General features: G+C 32.0%; 1 protein-coding gene across 6 annotated transcripts in view; it reads left to right on the top strand.

Annotated features, from left to right (window-relative positions):
• Window positions 1–1,077: 1,077 nt before the first annotated feature.
• LOC128222651 (calponin homology domain-containing protein DDB_G0272472-like) overlaps window positions 1,078–24,511 on the top strand; it is a 69,835-nt gene continuing 46,401 nt past the window's right edge. For 5 of the 6 annotated variants that reach the window (XM_052931747.1, XM_052931748.1, XM_052931746.1 and 2 more), the window contains exon 1: window positions 16,014–16,299. The gene's annotated coding sequence lies outside the window, so the exon portion shown is untranslated. Of the gene's footprint in view, window positions 1,182–16,013; window positions 16,300–24,511 lie in introns of those variants that run through there. The other variant, XM_052931744.1, reaches the window with a different exon arrangement.

Here is a 24,511-nt window from a genome sequence, read left to right as displayed (position 1 = left end):
ACCTTTTGAACTATGGAAAGCCCTTAAATCAATTTACTGTTAAAGTACTTTTGTTAAGGTAAGGTTTACGCTAGGTACGTCCAAAGTCATTGTGTAAAGCTACGGTTAATTCCAACTGCGTCCAAAGTCATTGGGTTAAACTGAGAATATAACAAACTACATTCAAAGACCTTGTGTTAGGGTTAGGTTTAAACCACCAACATTCAAAGTATGAACAAAAGCAGTTTTGGATTGATTTAAAAAAATATACAATTAATATTTGATGTAAACTCTTTATGTCGGGTATATTATAAAAAGAAATATTAGCCTTATTGAGCTATTTTCCAACGAGATTTGCTCCTGAATTGCTTGAAAAGTCCGTTTCCAAACATACCGTAGTGATTTGAAAGACAATGAAGGGCAAGATATGTGTGAATATGAAGATGGTAATAAAGTGAAATGTTTTATCGAGGCAGGTCACTTGTTATATGTGTTAAATGTAGATGTAACACAGTCGTAGATCAGGGTTTAAACTTTAAAACCTAGTATGTGTTTACAACTTCGCATTTTAGATTAAACATTCGAAATGAATCTCTCTTATTTTGGACAATCTAACTGCCTCAATTGTGCAAGTAAAGCTCTAAAATGATATTCTTAAAAGCGCTATTTAGAGTAAGATTTATTTTAAACATTCCTTTTAAATCCAGAGCATTTGCCGCTGTTATACTCGCGTTATTCGTGTGAACAAACGCAGTGCAGTTTATATACATGCTTTCTTCTTCCGGATATTGCTTTGGTAATAAAAAACACATTTCTTTTTTAAACGTTATTTAAGCCGTCTTTACTCGGGCCGTTTGATATAACTAAAATTGAACAAACCTTTTTCGACTCGTCGGTCAGCACACAATAAACTTCAGAGGAAATAAATCTTGTAGACTAATGCTTAATTTACAGTGAGCCTCCTAGACATGTTGGGCTTATGACTCAGATCAAGCAAGAAGGTATCGGGTAAACGCCTCGACAAAGCACGTGCTTATAACATGACGTGATATCGATTTAAAGCAACTGCGCAGTAAACCACTGGTCACATTTATGCATGCGCGAATAGCAGAATACCGCCAACGGAAAAAAATGCATACGGGACTGTTAAAAATGTAATATAAATTAAAGGAGATTATTTTGTACTCTTAACCGAAAAATAGGTACGTTAGCTTGTTTTTATACTTGTAATTAAATGTTTATTTAATATTTTATGACAATTATTATTGTATTGTCAGTCAAATTCACTTCAACGTTATAATAAAGCATGTGTTTCTTCTTCGAAAATAGTAATTAGAAAACTTGGTGTGAATATATTGTTTGGTTTGTGTCACTAGTCGTATTAATATGTTGGCAATTCAACATGTTTTCCTGACTATACAGACATTAAGATTCCTCTTTAATTCTTAAATGCATAATGTATGAAAAATCTTCTCGTTTGGTGATATTTGTTTGGTCGACAAATTACTAGTTCAAATCCTTCACCAAAAATTGAGAATGAAAAATATCCATTTTATATACAGACACTGCCTGTTGATTGCAATGTATATCTCACCTTGGATTCTTTAACAGAATTACATTGTAACATGAAACTGTTTTACAGGATGCCATTGAAAATATAGTCAATGTTGTTCCTGTCTTCCTTTTTGTTTAAGTTATCACGTGATAAGATTCGTGTTCGTCTGTAAAATGTAATAAATATGAATATGTTAGACTACCCCTTACCCAATGCATTATATCGCGTAATTGATTGACATCGATGAAATTGGGACAATTAATGATAGCGTACTTTGTTTAATTAACTTTTCATTAGAACTGAAAGAAAATATTTCAGTGAATGAAACTTTATGAATATGATCATATTGTAGTACAATATTAAACATTATGTTACAAACATGTTTGTTCTTACCTTCTTTGATATTGAGATATTTATTTATTAAAAGCAAAATATAAATGACAATTGAAATATTGGCTTATTGAGATATGGAATGTGTACTTGTCAAGAACCATGACTGTGTTTTTTTTTGTGCTCAAGTTCTGTCCTTTGCAAAAAGGCAGTGTTGCAAATTATTCAAGGTGGAAACTGACAATCTTGACAATGATTGTTAGTTAAGTGTATGCAACCATTTTAAGAATCATAGCTTCGTTTGTCCTAATGCTACCTCCCTTGGTTTTATCGATATTTAAGAATAACTATATTTAAAATATTTTTTTCATTGAGCTGATGACAGTGAGAACTCATCAACAATCTTGGTTCTGTCATCATTTTTTAAAATCTTACTTCTGTATTGATAAGATCCAATTGACTGTGAGGCTAAATTATGAACTATTTGTATTTTGAAATGTCTAGATTCTGCTGAATCGATAAACTGACAAGTATTTGTCTAATCGGAACGCTATACTTCCGATATTGAAAATGTTTATTTAAGTAAGTTCAATACGATAATGAATAGTTCACATTTGGCTTGTAATGATTACCTGCATTGTGGTTTTCCTGATTGTTTATCAATATAATTGAAACACAAACCCAAGGGCTACTCGTTGTATATGGCTGTTAACAGTTCAAATAATTTTATATACCAAGGTCAAAATTAGCGAAACAAAAGGTAGTGTATTTTTCAAAAAGAACCATGACTAGTTTTAAAAGTCAATATCTTTATTTAAAATAAACTATGAAGTTCGGATTATGCAGATTTATTGGATGATATTTCTGGAATTTTGATATTTCAGTAAAACGTTCACAAAATCGAACACTGGTTTTCCTACAAAATTTCCCATTCCACATTTACGACATTTCTCTGTATTAAAAAAAACTCTAGATGAAAAACATACCAACTTATAACTTTCAAATGTTTGAAGATAACTAGTGTAATGAACAAACATATTATATATAATTATTTTGGACATTTCTTTATAGTTGTACTTATTTCTGAATGTGTCCTTTTAATATTTAAACTAGGCGCTAGGGTAAACAGACATTCACATAATCACAACGTGGCATACTCCGAATTAGCTAGAACATTCCCACACGCACACGGACGCAAGCACGTATTAACAAACAATACGAGAATTACAAATAAAACTGCACGCTTTGCATAATCTATGCCTTAAATGTCTTGCGTTCACCTATCACGATGTTTATTGTTGTTGAAGCAAAACTACTATTCAGTATGTTAAATCACGGATGTGTTCCATGGCACTCCCAACGTAATTGTTGATTCAAACAATTGAATAACAGATTGAAAACGACTAGATTGAAAGTTATATATTATTTGTAATAATGGTTGGTAAGAGTTTGGTCAAATCTTACCATGTTCAAATTCCTTGTTTAAGGGCTTGGTTAATTGCGACTTCATTCAAATACCTTGTGTTAGGATTAGGTTAAATCCAATTACATTCAAAGTCCTTGAGCCAGGGCTTGGTTAAATACGACTACATTCAAAGTCCTTGAGCGAGGGTTTGGATAAATACGACTACATTCAAAGTCCTTGTGTTAGGGCTTGGTTAAATACGACTACATTCAAAGCCCTTGTGTAAGGGCTTGGTTAAATACGACTACATTCAAAGTCCTTGTGTTAGGAATTGGTTAAATACGACTACATTCGAAGTCATTGTGTTAGGGCTTGGTTAAATACGACATCATTCGAAGTCCTTGTGTTAGGGCTTGGTTAAATACGACTACATTCGAAGTCCTTGTGTTAGGGCCTGGTTAAATACGACAACATTCAATGTCCTTATGTATGGTTTGGTTAAATACGACTACATTCAAAGTTCTGGTTTTAAGGTTGTGTTAAATAGGACTACATTCAAAGTCATTGTGTGAGGGCTTGGTTAAATACCACTACATTCAAAGTTCACGTGTTAGGGTTTCGATAAATACGACTACATTCAAAGTCCTTATGCTAGGGTTTGGTTGAATTCGACTACATTCAAAGTCCTTTTGTTAGGGTTTGGTTAAATGCGACTACATGCAAAGAATTCGTGTTAGGGTTTGGTTAAATACGACTACATTCAAAGTCCTTATGCTAGGGTTTAGATAAACCCAACTACATTCACTCCGTTTCCCAATAGATAAAATAGCAATGCGTATACAGATATTTTGGATAAGGATGATGGTGCTTACAAAGTGATATTCGATCGAGGGTGGATAATAACTCTTTTATAATGTGTTTGTTATTAAAAAAATGTCGTAAAATGAGGATAAGACGTTGAAATATACTATGTGTTTTCACCGTAGTTGTGTTCGATTAAGCATTTAAAAATAATAATTCTGATGTGGGGCTTACTGTCTAAAGTATTCGTTGTTCCCAAGCTTGTAGAATGGTTGACAGAAGTTATGCTATTTACAATCATTATGCAGAAGCAATTTGAAAAGCAAAGCATTGTGCTCATAAAAGATACAATTTAGCTACTGGTTCAAAGCCTTAATATGAGTTTGAGATTTAATAATTCCATAATGGAAGTTTCATACAGCATATACTCTGTTTACAATTCATTTCAAACGACATTAAAATACCGCTTTACATTGTTGCATGTTATAAAAGGTATGCATTAAGAAATTAGTCAATGCAAATCTAAATTGTAGTCTGTATTTGTTCTTTGGTTGACATTATTAGCAAATGCTCAATTGTAAAGCTTTGTATCTATTTCGCCTTATCAACAATGCTATAATTGGGACAATCAATGGTATGCCATTCATCCATAATTTCTCTAATAAAAGGTATATTTACCTTATGCATGCGTATTTTAATTAGCTACATTGTGTAAACCGCCATAAAATAGTTTAATTCAAATTTTGGTCTGTCTGTTGCGTTGTCCTAAACCAGATATGAGAATATCTCTAGTACCCAGGTATGCACCTATTGGATGGAGGCCCATATTTCACTTGGCACCTCTCATCTCATTAATTCAAACGTCCAGGGAGATGTTTCTGATCTACGTCAGACATAAATTCGACGAGTCGTGTATAAACATCTGAATTGCTTAGACAACATTTGAAATAATGAAAACTATATCCTAAAGACTAAGAATACATTGTTGATATCCAACCTTCTGATGACTGGATATGGCCTGTCGGCTAATTTCAATGATATTCCGCAATGGAAAACGTGGAGCATTTGAATATTATTTTAAATGCAACCACTTTCAAGAACTTTAAGTTTAGTAAACGCTTGCCATCTTTGCTATGAAAGAGTTCTCACATTTTGTCATATGTTTTAAACAATCCCGAAAATAATGTATTACTCGATTATCCCGATCACCATTAAACTAATGAATGACCTGTGCATATGCTATAAATATGACGTAATCTCGTGACGAAGAAAAACAAGTTGACACCAATAGTTGCCATTGGCAATGACATTTGCGTAATCTGTAACGTATTTCCTAACATTTTTGTTTTATATTTTTTTCGTTGATGATTGCAGTATGGTTAATATGTAAAAAAGGATAATTATTAAAATCTTTATGTAGTATCGAATAAAACCTGGACACACGGCAAAACTGTCCATGTTATCGTGACCCTCGAACATCTCACTTGCCTATGTAGTACACACGGCGGCCAAGTTTGTTCAAATTCGTAACATTATAGGCAACAACAAAAGAAAATAATTATTAACACAATTGCAATTTTTTTTATCAAGCTTTTATCAACAAGGATAATTATCCTTCATTTTCATAAAATACTTTAAAAATCATATAATGGTATGCTTAGTTTTAAAGATGATCTAGTTTGCATACCTTTTTCCATAATATTATGCTATAATTATACTGATTTATTGCAAATTTCACCACCATGCGTATTTGTTAAGCTGTATGGCAATGGATTGAATATAGTTGCCAATAACAATTGCCATGACTCAGCATGATAACAAATTCAAATAAATTCATTTCAGAAAATATGTTTAAATCATTATCAACCATTATGTAAATAGATCGACCCGTCCGTAACAAAAACAGTTTATCACAGGACGTCATGTTATCTCGAATAAAATAACCTTTTTAGATATAATTGAAACCCTAATGACAGCAATACATTTAACAAATCATAAATACCACTTTTTGACATTTCTATTAAGATTTTCGTGGCCTGCTGTCAAGCAATAACAAGATACACAGTTTTCGGTTTATTTTCGCAGTCTGAACATATTTAAACATGATGCGTTCGATATGTGAGCACTTGTGGTGACTTCAATGTGAAAGCACTTAAGGTGATTTCAATGCATTAGAACTTAAAGTGATTTCAATGTGTTAACATTTAAGTGAATGTGTAAAGATTGTGATAAGGTATGTGTAGTTTTTAAGAATTAACACTGCGTTTTTGTTTCTCAAGTTCTTTCTGTAGCTTTTTGCATATATACTGCACTTTGCATACAGGGAACTGTGTTGTATTTTGAAACACGTCATTTAAGTTTCTTTAATCTATGCCTAGTATGAAAGTTAGGAAAAAACTGTCATATTATGAACCTTCAGGAATATAACCATTACAAAGCTTCCAAGACACCGCGACAAGGTGAAATGCGTCTAATATATGAGTATGGTGCAGAAGAACAATATGACAAAGTTTTTTTTTTCTCTTTAACTTGGACTCATGATGTTATGTAAACGTTAATTGGTGAAAGGTTTAAATGAAGTTTTTTTCCTGTATCTTGAACAACTATGACACGAAACAAATAGCGCATAAGTTACACTAAACTCACTTCAACGTTGATAATGCTTGTGGACGACTTGAACTACCTTTGAAGTATAAAATCGAGAAGCTTTAACGTGCAGCCAGTATATCACATTGATGATGTCTCGCGAATTTTCTTTATTTTATTGAAATATCTTAACTCTGGTCGTGTTTACTCGGGCTGTACACCATATTGCAGGCCTTTGCAGATGGCAACGACCTCAAAAAGGTGCGTGAACCCTATATAAATCCAGGCTTTATCGGTAGAAAACGTGCATTAGTCAGTAAATTTTGGTGCCGTTAATGACCGGCCTTTAGTTTTACATCAGCGCTATCAGTGCCCGCATCATAATATTATAACAATAGACGCTGATCGACCTGGTTACAGTCCGAAAGTGAGTCCGCGATGCAATCTTTTGCACTAAATCATATTTTACCATATATTGCTTTATACAAATATTAAAGAAATTAAATAAACAACATTTAACTTACATATTTTCTTCTAAGTTGTCTTTTACTGGCAAGCTGAGGTGACTTACTAGAGAACTTTCTGCAGTTGTTTTGTCTATGTATTTGCTTGAAAGGTATTCAATTAAGTCTTAAAATTTTAAATCTTTCATACTTTAGTTATTTCTGTCGATTTTATTAAGAACAAACGACTTAAATGGACATGATTCTAATATGTCGTATGCAACTAACTAAAAAATCAAATAATATTTTATCTGATGCTGAAGATATTGTACATTATATCAAGAACATTTATTTTTTCTGTTAGAATTAGTTGGCAAAAGATACAAATATTAGATTAGGTACGTCGGTATTTAATCAATTACCCGATAGCTATTTTGTTAAAATAATCCAAGTTATCCAGTAATTTTCTAAAAAAAACCCACATTTTTCAATCGACTGAACTCTGAAGAAAATGTTGTTGTAACAAATATGCAACTGTCGAGTTTTTTTGCGGCCTTAATCGAGCTTAATGTAAATGTTTTTCAATGAAATCGCTCGAGACGTCACACACGTACCTGTTTTTGATAATATTTTGAACTAATTAATTTTGCATTTCTGTAACATCGTGTTTCGCAAACGGACTGTAAACCATTTTGCGAGTCTATACGTCAATGCGTTTGTACGGAATTTTAACCAAACGCATAAATTTTGCAAGCATTAACAACTGAATACATATCTTAAAAATAATTCAATATATCCAAATTATCAAAGGGACATTAAAAACAATCTTCTAATCATTGATCTTTCCAAACGTAAATTTAAAAGCATGTCAAAATTATTTTAACTATTGGTCGCTCAAAACAGACTGATATTTTGATTTAGAGTTAGTCAATGGTTATACATGTCATTGATTGCGTATCATTGAGTGTCGGAATATTAAAGTATTGATTACGGAATATATTTTCATTGGATAGGAAACGTCGAAAAACACAAATTTAATTTTACATGTATTTACATTTGGAACATTCTGGAACATTGTGGATACTTTAAGAAAGTTAAAGAAAAGTATGAAAAATTCTGTGTTTGTTACTTATCAAGTATATTCTAGAAGAAGATTATTCTAGAAAGATCTTTGACTTCATATATAAGGAATAGCAGAGTTCAGTTCGAGGGGGGTCCTTGGTTATCTTTTGTGACACTCATAAATTTTATAATACAGATTTACAATTGGATTATTCTTTGGGGAGTTTTCTGTATGGACTTTCTAAATTATTAAGTTCTCAAAAACATTCAGCTTTTTGGACTTTAAAATTGGAAAAAAGGGACATAAACCATGATTATAATTATTTAAGCTATTTGAAAGTGTAAAACAGGTATTTAAATTGTATTTCAACATTGTAACTTAATACATTTTGCAAAGTTTGTTGCTGGCTTTGCTTTTCTCTCTACGCCTGGCTCGTAACAAAAGACTTATCACCGACAGATGTGAACTGCTTCTTTTTGACCTTTGTGTTTTAATTTACTTAAAAGTTTATTAAGTTCAATGCATTATCAAGTTATGATAAGACGGAAATCAAGGGAAAGACGTATACAAGGGAAGCCATGAACGGCCTTTTTAGTTATTGGTAACGTTAATCATAGCATTTGTAAACATGTCAACAATAGGTAAATATGACTATTTAAATGCATATTTTCTGGATGGATTAAATGCTTTTGATTACAACACATTATCGTTATGATTGATTTATTACTCAGTTTTGGGTGTAGCCGAGCTGGTATCTGATATACAATTATGCTCAGACATGAACAGCAATGCATAAAAACAAACATCAAATTATGGGACGTCACTGTATTATCGTTTTAATTTCAGATTTGCAATAGTGGTACACGTTGAATGTGTTCCGGTTTTCTACTTAGTTTGTTGAGCATTTTCATCGTAAGAAAATGTTTTGGCACAAATCAAAAGGTAAAAGGGGTTTCAATAGTTTCGATAACCGGTTTCGGTTCTCGTTAAAAAATCGATAAAATTGGTTTTGGTTTATTTGAAACTGTAGCAACAAATGCACAGTTCGTGAAACCGAAATAAAACCGAAACCAGTTTATAACCAACAAAAACGCCCTATGAGTAATGAAATATATAAAAGTAAATATTATAGGTTAAAGCAAATCTCGCGAAAACATAACAATGGAGGAGATAATTAAACAGGAAAAATAATAAACTGGCGACTTTGATATTGATATTTGAAAACATATGGCATTCATCACTCACAGTATTGATACTTTACATTGCAAAATACGAAGAAGTACGACAGTGCAGCTGATTTCTGTTCTATTATACAGACATGGTGACAATGGTTTTAAACGCCCGTTTTAATAACGCTTCAAAGATGGACTATTGAGTGGGTCCTCTGCTTCACGTTGGTGCAAGTATTTTTGATACACTACTTGAAAGTATCCCTATTATTCATTAGCAGTTTTTGATATATACATATTTTTTATAATGAAACTTAAAGACACGAAAGTTTACTTGCCAATAAGATAAATACAGCGTTTTGCTGTAGTTAGATTCGAGTCTCATTGACCGAGCTGGTCAAAGACCAGCGACAATGCATACATTAAAGGTGTATTCAATAGCAGTAATAATACTTTTCTTTCCCAGGAACCATTATATAAAGAGTCAGTTTATGTTATACTACGTTCTTAGAACGCACATGCTAGAATCTGATAACCTGATCATTTTGTATATTTAAATGTATTGGAAGGGAAATTTGTGGTGCTGTCATACCCGCTCTGTCATTATACGGAATGTAATGGTCTTGGTAGTTGTTGTCGATATTAGAACATAGAGCAGATACGCTAGGTTTTTGTTATCCCTTATACAAACTTTGCTTAAACTGCATTGCATTTTTGTTGAAGTGTGTGCCAGATTTTTTCCTTTGATGGGTTAAAACATGACTCTTCTTAGCGCTTTGTTACTTTAAAAGATGATAGAATTGAACCAAAACATTTATGTTTTCTTGACCTGTTTGTATTGTGATTACTGTTACACCAAGTTTAGCATAAACAGAAACTGCAAGATACTGAACAAAATTAAGGTTTTATGTTTCAACCCATCAGGATTCCTGATTACTTCGAGAGGCAGAGTTTATGTGATATATGGAATTGAGATGGAGAGTATGGAATTGAGATACAACACCAATATATATATATATGGATTAAAATATTGGAAATGCATATAATCTTTAACAAAGGCATACATACCATTCATTCGCGGTGAAAACTTGTTTTCATGGCTGCCATCCATCCGTTAAGAGGTATTTTAAGCCATATTTAAGTGTTCCCATAAATGTTTGCGTACGAAAGGTTGGACATTATACAATGCTTTTGCCGATCTGTCTAAAAGCCGATATGTAAAGAATGCAAGTACAACATAAGCATTACGATCATTTTTTTGTGTTGTTTTTTATGCAACAGTTTGAAGTATAGAAAAAGCGTTAGCGGTTGAAAAATTGGTAAAGTAAATACGAATCGTTAAATATGTATTATTTAGAAAGCATCAAATTCATTAAATTTTAATACGTTACACAGAAAATTGAGATATCTGGAATACAAACCGATATACATTTTTCCATAAATCTTCATTTTATGCCAGTATTCCTTTATTTTATTCGGTAAAATTTTCATAATACGTTATTCAAAAGCCTTTGGTTTAAACAAAGCATGCGATTCAGCTATAAAATACATATATATTATTTCTGAACAGTGCATTTGGTGAAGCACGTGCTCAGTAATATAATAAGGTTGTCAGTAGAGTTATACCATTTACTCGTATTATTTTAAACCATTTTGCGTTACACTGAAATGGAAGGTCTGCTTCAAGTCAGTAGGATAGTTTAATGTACTCTGCAAACCATTTTTGTTTTGGAGCATTCAGTTCTTCGCAAAGTTTAAATTCATAAACTTTAACTTTTTTCTCAAGGTCATGACCACCGTACAAATCTGCTTGGCCCATATGTAAGCTTTTTTATAAATAGTCCTAGTGCATATGTTCTGTAAATTCCTGTGTTGTGCTATCTGGCCTTACAGCATAACATCTAGCATGGAATACATTAATGTAACTTATTGTTAAGAAGCAATATGAACTCCATTATCTTTCAATCTTACAATCTAATTTAAAGTAGTTCACACTTAAAAGTGTGTAGTGTCTCGATGGAAGCTAGACATGAATGCCTTAGAAGTCAAATACGTATATGGGACTCAAACAACGCACCTAAACCAATGATATTAATCAAAATAATATTAGTAATATGAGTAATATGAGTAATAAAGGTGTTTACCCGAACTGGAAACATAAAATAATTTTCAATATTCAATGTTTGTTTTTTCTGTTAGATCTCCTACCCTCAAACTCCTAGCAAAAACTATATATACATATATACATATACATATAAAACATGTGCTTTTTACTATCGACATTATACTCTCTTCTAGGCCCGGCACCAATCATTTTCTTATATTTGTACGTATATGTATAAACTTATGGCATAGGACAATATAGAAACTTGTACCACCATAATACATGGAAAGTATGAATTGACGACTTTTTAAATGCTATACAACATATACATGTTGTTACAATATATCATTCTAACCGGAAACGAAAGTTAACAGATAAAAAAAATCATTTAAAGCTTACAGTTCGGTCGATTTCAGTGGAAAGGCAAAACATGTTATTTATGATAACAATATCAGGTATACATGACTATTCAAAAATGTCCATTTTAACCCAAACCAAAAAAAAAAAAAAAAAACACACACTACATCACACATTTTCTCATTCAAAGAAAACAAATATGTGCTTTTTCACCTAAACAAACAAGATCGTTATAACCCAGCGCATTTAGCTGCATAACCTTATTTCCAACGTAATACGGACTTTATTCTGTACTTAAAGTGATAAGACGACCTATTTTTGATAGAACAGAATGAAAATTAAATGCAATAAAAGGTAATGTATATTAACTCTTATCTTGATCTTTGTTACTTCTTACTCTTAATGTTCGATAAATTCAGTGTAATGTTTGATGCGTCTTGCGATTTGGTCATGTTTGCATTGTGACTGTTACCTTTTTTTTGGTGGATAAGTAGCAAAAACAATTTTATCGGAACGGAAACTAAGGGTACGTTAGGAACATTTCATGCTAGAATATATATGCCTAGAGGTCAATATGTAAGTAAAACAAATTTGTTTAGGCCATTAAACATACTTCTAATAGTATCTTCAAAAAAGTTTATTTACAAAATGTCCAGGCACGTTTAGTTGCAACTAATCATAGAAGCTAATAAGGATTGAAACTGAGTGATGAGTTTACCCGATTGACATACAATTAATAATGATAAAATCATTATAATGTTACCTAAAGTGTGTTTGTTGACAGACAGACCGTTACTAATTAATCGTTCGAAATTAAGAATATTATACAGTTAACAATTAAATTAATTGTGCATAAAATAATTGTCATTTTTTAAACCACTCTTTTGTTTAGGCCTTATCGTCTTATAAGTTCGAACTTAAAATTAATATAGTTATACAACGTGCAGTTAATAGAAGACCGTGTGAATAAAATGACGATAAAAACAAAATTTTCATTTTTATCTTTAAGAAATATGGTATATATTTTTTTTTATAATTGTGCATTGACTAATACGATAATCGTACAGATATTGACCGCAAAGTAAATGTAGATGTATTGACTGATGAGATATTCTCAAGTTAGTGTCAAGTTCTTGACATATCAAATATAAATACAAATAAAGTTCATGTACAGTTATGGACAAATGAGGTATATGTCAAGTCATTGCCTTATGAGTTATGCGAACAGCAGGTATTGAATATTAAAATACATGTACAGTTGTTTCTGACTGATGAGGTACATGTCAAATGATTGATAAGTGAGGTACATGTATATGTATAACACTTAACTGTTCAGGTTCATATACAGTCAATCACTGATAAGGTAAATATACAGTCATAAACAGATACGGAACAAGCACAGTGTCTGATGTGGAACATGTCCCGTCATTGACTGATGAGATACATGTGCAGTTAGTAACTGATGATTTACATGTCCATTCATTGACTGATTTGGTTTCTAAACAGTTATTGACTTATGAGGTACATGTTCAATAATTGATTGTTAAGATAAATGTACATTATTTGACCGATGAGATACATGTGCAGTTAATGACTGATGAGGTATATGTATAACGAGGGACATTTATTGCTATTGACAAAAAAGTACGTGTGATGTTATTGTTGTTGTAAAAAGACAAACAAGGTACATATACATTTATTGACTGACGAGGTACATGTAAAATCATTGAATAAAGAGGTACAAGTACAGTTATTGACTGATGAGGTACATGTAAAGTAATTGAATTGAACTGAATGATCATGGCTTTAAGAACACCCCAACCCTACAATTGAACTGCAACTTCCCATTGCAAAGGAAACCAACTGCAGGCATCAGCAATTTAGCATAAATTTTGATGTAGCATCATGAACTTTTTACAATATAGGTGGTTACTTACCCCTGCTAAGTATGAATAGATCGCATTTGTTATCCTTCAATGAATCATACCTTCAAAAAAGTTTTGCTTTTTTGAGCAGTACAAGTTATTTTCGTTTCAAAACTTATTATTATCATGTTTCATCGTACGAAACAATTGTTATAGTTATCATATATCAGATCAACAGGCCTGATAACTTAATTGTGACATATATCGACCAGTAAAACTGCTGCCCGTAATTTACAAAATAATTCGAAACGGTATTTCATGAACGCTTCGAATTGTGGTTATAAATAAACAACAAAACAGATTTAAAACGTCACTTCGGTCACCATGGAATCCTTTATACTTCAAGAAAACATTGTAACCAATTTTGAATACGGATCAAAGTTATCCGCAGCAATGCAGTAAATATTATAATGTGCTTCATTTCTCATTATTTTTAAAACAAATGGACACTAGTGGACTGAGATCCATCAGCACCTGGTCCGTTACTCCAAGGTATCAATCAAGATTTAATATTATTAACATTGCTATATTCTATTCATATACAAACGTTTGATGATTATCCCCACCGCTCAAGCATCGGTAGATTTGCAATCGACATACCGTAAATTCAATATACTATGCATTAAATGCCGGTATTAAAATCCACAATAGAATGACAAGTGTCCATGCTTGAACAGCACCAAAGAAAAGGACAAGCGTACTATTGTATTGAATTCAATATGAGACAACTCCCACTACATTTATCTTTTAGTCTGTCCGATTCGGTGAAAACAAAACCATTTCTATATCTACAGAAATGTTGTTATTGGTGTCAATGCCTGATATACAGAAGGTAGAACGTTTTTACCGATTATCAGAAATAATTGTCAAAATCTGTTTAAATTGACACTAACAGACATTGCCATACTTCTGCTTGGCTGGATCTTTATTCTGGCTGACATGTGTATTTAACTTCCTGACAAAATATGCATACTAGGCTTTGAAATACATAAATACAAATGACTTCCTATGTAGTCTTCATCGAAACGAATCAAGAGCATCAAGGTCAAATCCAAGTACAGTAGTTAGTCCGCGTAACCAGTGACCCGGAATTCAAATTTGGAAACCAGGTCGCTTACGCAAAACAGCACTGAGTTTTATACAGCAATGACAATGTGAAACATGTCAATATGAAATGCCTTGTATTTATTCAAGATGAGCTATTTGCAAAACATGCTATCCTGTCGCAGATTAAAAACGTTAATGATATATTAAAATAATTCCTTTCAAAATATACAAAACATGCAGTTGATCATATCACTCTTAACACTTGAATATACACACAGACCTGTAACCAGAGCTCTCGTTACCTTACAATTATTTCAAGTCAACTTTAATTGCTATAATTGCCATACATTTTGTATCACATAACCCAACAAAGTATGCAAATAGGATTAATTTTCACGCCAACCTTATCTACAGTTTGACCTTGTTGGTCATAAATCAACGTATTCGTCTGCCACACAAACTAAAAATCAGCTGCATATATCACTCCTCTTTCATATGTTTGTACAATTACTTAACAGTGCGGTTTTATTTACATGTGTGACAAGGAGTTATACATTCCATATGCTATCAAATCATCATGTAGGAGTAAATATTGTCATTTAAATAGATGAAACTGAAATAATCCCCTCGTATATTATTAATTACGGCATATTCTTTAAATAATTGAAGGAAGCGATGTATTGAAAATGAAAGTAAGAAAATAAAGTTGTGTTTATATGTGTACATTTCTAAGTATTAATATTTATCTTAACAACTACAGAAACAAGCTCAGTAGCCAAAAGTTTAAACTTAAACACCGTTTAATGGCACAGGGTAAACGCCAAATACATAGAACAAAAACACAAAAATAATCACAAGCAAAAGCACAAAACTCAACAAACAACCTTAATGTGTAACACATTGAAGATTTCGGATTTCGAACTTTTTTGTATATAAAAAACAAGGGAGTAAAGTCGGTTTTCAATTCTACGCCCATTACTTTCTTAATTGTTCATTGCACTTTGACAATGATACTAACCGTCGATTCGGGTTACAAATCGAAACTATTCAGACAAGTTCGGTAATCGTTTGCTTTTAAAACTGTTACGTATTGTATTTAATGAACCTTAACGTGAAGAAAGTGTGCCTCAGGTATATAAGTTCGGAAATTTGATATGCAAAGCTTTGTCCTCAAAATAGATCAATACAAAGCCTGTCAAGTTGATCGATACGTATTTAAATATTAAATCAAGGAGTACTTTCCTCCACATTGAAAACATAGCTGAGTTATTGATTAACGCGATTTATCTTATAGAGTATTTACATAATTGTGTTCCGTTTTTGGTAGATGATTTCATAAATTAGAAATGATCAAACTCATTCACGCTGGCCGTGTTTACTCGGGCTGTTTTATATAACCAAAATTAAATAAGCTGAAACCCTTACATGCAGTGAAATGGAATTTGGCAGATTTGTGTAGACTGAAGCTTTAGCTCTTGTACAGTGATCCTACTCGAATTGTTCGGATTATAACTCATATAACTCGGATAAAACGAGTAAGTGTGTACTTATGTATCCTTATTAGTTGAAACTATTTAAAAAATGATTAACAAAGCTTTGTTCTCAAATAAGATAAAAACAATTTCAAACCTAACATAATGATATACTGAACAGTGCTAAGAAGACTGTTTCTTTCAACAAATATAAAGGCGTTTAAATGAAATAATTGTAAGAGATGAAATTGAGTTAAAAAGTGTAGTACAGAGTGGTTTATCTTTGAACCCATGTGACTCGTACAAAAGAAGTTGGTATTGCGAACAGTACAGTAAGGCTAGCGTGTATAATGCTTTGTTTATACATGATTGATAATTGTTTTAGTGTTAGATCGAAGTATATTTCATCGAGAAAGCACAAACAGTTTATTTTGACGGGAGACGTAGAATGAAATTAAACTTTGTTGACATAAACATGAACGACAACCGTTTGAATATGGTTCAATGCAGTGCAATGTGTTACCCAATCGCTTACACGAACCATTAAGGTAAATGCTAAAATCCTTTACATTAAACACATTCATTAATAATGAAAGCAATTAGTGAAAAAAAATTGTTAAACGTGCATTTACGAGAACGTAAACGTTTCATGTAGTAGTTGTTTTAAATATTTGTATCTTGTTACTGTGACGAATGATCCTGTCATAACGACTTTATTTATTAACTAAAACGTATTTTACCCTATACTGGAACAATCTAATACTATACAATTGACGACAATAACTGCCAAATCTCGCACAATACGGACCAAAGTTTGCTCATACGAGTTTCTAAACTATTAATTGGCTAATTAACTTGAACAAACAGGATTAGAAGCAATGATCATTTTAATTGACTGCCGAAACTCAACCTAAAACGAACATGCTTAAATTCGGCAGCCGTTTGGTTTTAAATCTTACCGACTGTTTCTAAGCTGTACTTCAACCACTTTATACGGTTTATTATTACAGTTGTGTTTAACCTGTTCGTGAATATTAGGACATTTTCTATTTTGGAAACCTGAAAAAATGGACGAAGACGTGAAAACGTTTGGCAAACGATTTACAAATTAATCAAGGAAAAATGCTTCCTTAGCAAGTACAATGCATTCTGCTGAATCCATAAAGTATTTGCAAGGTCACTTTAAAGGATTCGAAATCAGCAAAGTCCAGTCTAGAAAAGCAAAATTCATGAAAGAAAAAGGAAAAAAATATTCAATAATAAAGTAAGGTATAATACTTTTTTAACCAAAATGACGTAGCATACGTCATAGCTAATGTCGTAACAATGTAATACCTAGTCGTTTTAACTGCCTACTTAGTTGTTTTGAGGAGAGCGTGTCTCTTTTGCAATATACATAATCGTTATGACAATATACTCAATATTTGCATTTAAAAAATGTCTTTATAACAAAAAAACAAGTCGTGAAACATAATGTTTATGTTGTAAATTCAAGAGACTCTATCTTTTGGATAAGATACTTAGATGTTTAAACCATATACCAGGTCATATATATATCGACATTCTAAGTCGCTTTAACAAACACACTTAAACGTTTAAATTTACTACGTACAGACATTTGCATGCGTGCAATATTTAAGTGAACAAGTATGTTATCCGAAACTAAAGTAACATCTTAATTCAAGTATTGTTGTTAACAAGAACACTGCAGGACCCTGTAAATGGAAAGCAATGATGCTACAATATTTTGTGATTGTGATTTATAAGGTCTGCCCACGCTGATATGTTTCAATTGGAAATTTTAATCACTTGCAAGCATATTACTCTTACCTTGAAAATCACATGAAAACATATTAAGAACACAAATGCGTGATTGTGAAACAACAATGTCATGACGTATACATTATTACACAATATTGACCTATCTCATAAGCCGGTCAGTATAGCATCCACAATTCATCTACCCAGGTCGTATGTCCCTTTATCAATTATTTTCTTATTTATATATTACTGATATTCTCTGATACAGAACACGCCGGACATTTCATTGCAAGTAGGTTTTTTGAAACTGTGGATATTGACATATATTAAAGATATAAAATATTTTGAGCTTAAACCTTGCATTAACTGCCGTTAATGAAAGTACCACACGAATAAGGATCAAATTACAAAGAATGGAACACAAAAAATGGTAAAACAGTTTTGTTTTAGTATGTACTTACAAAATACAGTTGCAGTTGCATTACCATTTATTTTGTGTAAGCAAAAACTAACAATCTGCTCTTAGTGGTCTACATTCTATTATAAAACTACCTACAAACTGGACCATCAACTGTTAATATATTCCGCTTCGCCAGATTATTACATATATCGGCTGACTGTTAATTAAGTGAAATATATGTCTAGGGAAACTTGAGTACTACTGCATTTTCATTGGTCAAACTATAAAATTGATCTGATATAGAGGATATTTGTTTATTTCAGTGTAAGATCGTATTTTATTTCACGAGTGTCATAGAAAAACATATTTTCACGAGTGGCGAAGCCACGAGTGAAAATGTAGTTTTTTTATGATCACGAGTGAAATTAAATACGATCTTACACTGAAATAAACAAATTTTCTGTTTCTTTTATGCTTATTTTCGGAGTTTTATTTGTTTTTTTATTTATTTCTGAATTACCCCCTTTTTTGAAAAGGGTGGGCTTTACGCCGCTACCCGTAGGGCGCCCCTCATGCATAATTATAGCTGTCAACTTTTTTACTTTCGGTTTGCTGAGAAATAGTTCTCTGCTATTCATTCTTATAGCTTAATATTCGCTCGTTTTTTATTGCAAAGCTTTATGAACAGTAAAAAATGAAGTATTATTAGTGCACAAATGTTCCAAAAAATAATGAAAACACTTTTTATTTTAACCAAATTACTACGCCGCTATTTATAGGATGAAAATTTGGAAGGTCAAATGTGTTAGCAAAACAAATGTGGATACTCATTGGATTTTAACCATTCTTCTTAGTTTTAAGACTGCATATACGCGTGTTTTTATAGTAAGTTAATATACAGTCATCTTACTGTCAGAGACCAGTCTGTATCGCTTTTAAATGTTTGTTTTCCAGAAGAGTAAATGCCACGCTAGTTTGTTGACACATTTTGAGATGTGGGTGGGGTAAAAAATATCGGATCTATCCGATAAATTGTTGTGTGAATTCTCCAGGAAGCCCATTTTACGTACTACAACGGTTAACAGTTCAAAATACATTTGATCGATGCTATAAAATTTTATTTATGTTCGAACAGTTGTTTTTGTCTGTAATTTGTTTGGAATGAAAGCAAATGTTCGAACATTCAGCTTCAAAGATCAGTAAAATGTTTGATAAACGGGATAACCGGTAATAAACGGTAAGTTGTTAATTTCCAATTATATATTTATTTAAATTTATAAAATATTTCTTTATTTTTTTGACCTTTTTTGACATAATTTACTGAAGTCCAGTGTTCTGTTTTGACCAAGGCAAGTACATGTAACAACAAAAGATTTTAAAAGTAGTTCTGAAAATTGATATTTTCACTCCTTATTTTGCAGTGAAAATATCAAATTGATATTTTCACTGTTGTTATTTCACTGTTAAAACCCCATATTTCATCGTAAAGCATGAAAGAAATATGTTTCTTGTTCAATTGCAGTATTTAACAACTCGCTGTATGTATTGTTAGGTTTGTTTCAAAATTCATACTATAGTTTTCGCACTTTCAACTGCTTTTGCTGTCGATGTATGCAGATTCTGTGATAGATTTTCTCTCCGGCGATATTTCCTAAGTCGATTAATAACTGGCTCAAAACCTTATCATGAAATTGATGATTAAAGGTCCACAATACCGAATACAGACATTCCTTGTATCTGACTATTATACCATTTATTTCGCTCGTTAAGTTTTTTAAACACTGCTTTACGTTGTATTGATTATACTGTTAGAATAGGAGATTCTATTCAATGTAGATCAAAAGAAGTCGTTAAATATCTTTATTTTGTCGATATTCTTGCGTGACAAAATTTGTAATCTCCTTATTGAATGTATAAAATGTTTGGATCAGCTATGACTTAACCTATCCCTTGCCATTATATCGCATATTCAATACCGCTAACAATGCGACAATAAATAATATGACAGTTTTAACAGCGATAAACTATTCGAATCAAATTCGAGTTTGTATTTTAGGTTGTTTTAAACCAAAATATGATTAATACGCTTTGATAGCCGGGTCATGACGGAAAATATGTTGGCGTGTGCAAACACATGTACCAATTAACACATCCCGTCAAACGATTCAACAGTCGAGAATTTATCTTTTTTATACGTCAAACAAAAATAAAGACTCGTGTAAAAACGTATATATTGCTTGGACTTATAATTAGGGATATTGAAAAAAACAACATTATTTCAAAGACTGTTAATGAATGCACATTTCAAAATGGCCATTACCTCTCCAGTAGACTGGATAAAGGCCTTCCGAATAAACTCTTTGATATCCCGCAGTAGCACACGCGCGACGTATGTATAGGAATTTATTGTGACAAAGTGCTATCTCTATTGTTAAACATGTATCTCTTTTGTTTTCAGATACGAATGAGTTGTCACACTAATTTTTCGTATATAAGCTTGCATAAAATTAAACCTTCAAACACCCGCGTTTGTATAACAAGTTCATATTTTTTGTGATATAAAGTGAACCGATATTTGTTATATTTCTTTCAATGGTTGATCGAGTATTGATCATGTATTTACGTTGTTTAAGTATGCAACTCTTCCACTGAAATAAAGCAAACAGTCTGTGTATGTTTATATAAGTATAGATCGAGCATTTGATAAATCTGCAGTCTTTCCATTGAAACCTGTAGAGCAGCCCTTGAACATTATTTATACAGAATGACAACGTGAAACATGTAATCAATCCATAGATTTAATTTTTTAACACTGCTTTAACGTATAATGTATTGCTAAAGAAAAATTACGGACGGTGTATGTATTATAAATGTTTCATAAAAATATTTTTATGATTCGTTCAATTAATCTCATTATAACTCCAAAAAATTAAAAACTTTAAGTGAAAACAGTAATATTTAAATCTAAGACAAAGTGATGGTGCAGTACAATGATCATAAGTATGTGACTCTTTTGAATCAAATTACAACCCTTGATATTTTTTTAAACGAACATTGAAAGTTTGTTTAATTGTAATATGGACTGAGTACATTTCAAAAACCGTGGCTATCTTTTTCTTGCTAAAGTACAGCCCGAGGCATACAGGTTTGTTTGATGCATACTATTTAGGAAGATAATACAAAATTGGATATTGGTTGGTGATACTATGTATGGTTGGTGATAATATGTATGGTTGGTGATAATATGTATGGTTGGTGATAATATGTATGGTTGGTGATAATATGTATGGTTGGTGATAATATGTATGGTTGGTGATAATATGTATGGTTGGTGATAATATGTATGGTTGGTGATAATATGTATGGTTGGTGATAATATGTATGGTTGGTGATAATATGTATGGTTGGTGATAATATGTATGGTTGGTGATAATATATATGGTTGGTGATAATATGTATGGTTGGTGATAATATGTATGGTTGGTGATAATATGTATGGTTGGTGATAATATGTATGGTTGGTGATAATATGTATGGTTGGTGATAATATGTATGGTTGGTGATAATATGTATGGTTGGTGATAATATGTATGGTTGGTGATAATATGTATGGTTGGTGATAATATGTATGGTTGGTGATACTATGTATGGTTGGTAATAATATGTATGGTTGGTGATAATATGTATGGTTGGTGATAATATGTATGGTTGGTGATAATATGTATGGTTGGTGATAATATGTATGGTTGGTGATAATATGTATGGTTGGTGATAATATGTATGGTTGGTGATAATATGTATGGTTGGTGATAATATGTATGGTTGGTGATAATATGTATGGTTGGTGATAATATGTATGGTTGGTGATAATATGTATGGTTGGTGATAATATGTATGGTTGGTGATAATATGTACGGTTGGTTGTACAAGTTAGCATGGATCTGAATAACGACAAAGACCTATATATTCTCGGATATTTCTCGCTATACAACTGACCTTGAAAAGTGTCATTTTAACATGTTCTATACATTGATGAAAAGTTCATAATCTGCTAGCAAAGGTCTTCAAATATTTAAATTCATCTAGTGTATTGATGTTGGAACGATGATATCAAATATGAATATTGACGTTCAGTTTGTATGCACCGCAAGAGATTACGTCAATGTTACGTCATTGTTAATATCAGTATTACATTCCGATTAGACAAGAATTACGTCATTTCACCCATTGTAAACGTTACAACTATCGGCAGCTGATGTATACATATGTACAGTTATTTGTTTCAGTGAAGTAAATATGATATTTCCTCGAGGAAATATAACCTGTATTACATAACAAAAATTCTAGTTATTGTTGGCTAAAATGTAAAACCCACATCTTAAAACACATTTTAATGCCATCAAATAGTGATGTATATAAAAGTTTGTAGCGTCACAGCATTTAGTAAACACATTCATTAATATGTTGAATGAAGATCAAAGTTCTACACTCTGTCCTGATTATTTGTTTTGTGCTTATATCATATGTCTACTGTGCATGTAGTATAGCCCAGGGTAATGCTGTGCATGTATGGCGAACTTCATGTTTAAAATTATCATTTTGCCCCAAACTTGCTATGATGGAGTCGAGAGATACAAAGATATAAACTTTTTTTAAAGCTTTTGTGTATTCCTTAAGTATCACACATTAATCACATATGTATATTTATATATCACTTATTGTGTTGAATGTTAAATCCACGAAAAACATCTTTGGGATGGTTGGTAAATGTTGTTCATTTCATCTTAAAGGCTGATAATACTTAACATAGAATCAATTTATCATGGCCTAATTATTTGTATTCAATAATGTTTATTTGGACTTGGGTGAAAAACATTGTGGTAAAAAAACAAAAACAGTGTTCAGGTTAATCAATTTCTCTATAAGTGTCACGAAGTGACATTTGTTTCGAGTCCCTTAAATGAGTGTACGATTTACAAGAAACAATGTGTCTAACTAAATTTAATTTAGAATAAAATGATTACAATGGTTCATACTATAATGACAAGGTTAAAAAAACGTGTAAGTCCCTGATTGTATCTTGCCGTTCACTACTCCAAACGTTCTCAACTGCGCTCCTCTTTGTTTCAACTCTCGTCCTTCTTCTCTCCCAATTTGTCTCCGATTACTCTCAAATTTAATTCAAACACTTCACTATCAATTCATTCCGGCATGTCCCCACTTTGTCTCCTTATTCTCTTCAAAATCGTATCCTTATACCCTATGAATTCGTCCCGACACGTTCCAATTCGTCTCCAACGATATCCGCAATTATCTTCATACTGGGATATATTGAACAATGTGTTCCCCAACAATATAATTTGATCAAACAAATATATCGAGGGTTCAAAGGTAAAAGGTGCCAACTTCCAATTTCAACATTTGGAGTAAAACTGAAAAAAACAAAAATATTGAAATTCCTTCTTTTTCCGTTAAGTCTATGGTCTTATTTTGTCTAGTCTAACTAGAATGACTATTGCTTGGCACGTTGTGAACGTTAGAAGACAAGGCATACAGTAAAACACATTATTTTTGCAATTTTGTAAAGAGACAAATGCCATTAGATATAAATGTGTTGGGGTAAAAGGTGCTAAATATAGTTGGCACTGTTCAAATTAATTTCCGCAAGAAGTAAAAGGTGCAATGTGCAGTTAGCACCCGCTAGAATATTTCATCAAATCTGAGTATTTCTAGGCCAAATGCAGTTAAACCCTTAACCACTTCTAAGACAACTAAATTACTATAATACTCATCAAAAATATATCATTAGATAAAATAACAACCAATATATTCATGCGGTCCCTTTATTAAGACGATTAATGCATTTTGTAACACAACAAGAGCTGTCATAGTATGTGACAAATGCCCGCGAATGTGACATTGACCTACGAACAAGATCAGTACATGAAAAGTTGATCTTGCATTTACGTGTCAAATACATATGGCAAGTTATTTTAAATTGCCTCTGAACTTAAAAAAACACCACCCATACTTGACAACCTACACTGTTATGTCCTTATATTCAGAAATCCCTTGTGAATAAACACTTAGTGTATCTTTAACCTTAGAGGTAGG

Source organism: Mya arenaria, chromosome 16 (assembly GCF_026914265.1).
Source record: "Mya arenaria isolate MELC-2E11 chromosome 16, ASM2691426v1".
Classification (NCBI taxonomy): Eukaryota; Metazoa; Mollusca; class Bivalvia; order Myida; family Myidae; genus Mya; species Mya arenaria.
The sequence above is the reverse complement of the archived record's forward strand: the minus strand, read 5'-3'. Positions and strand labels throughout refer to the sequence as shown.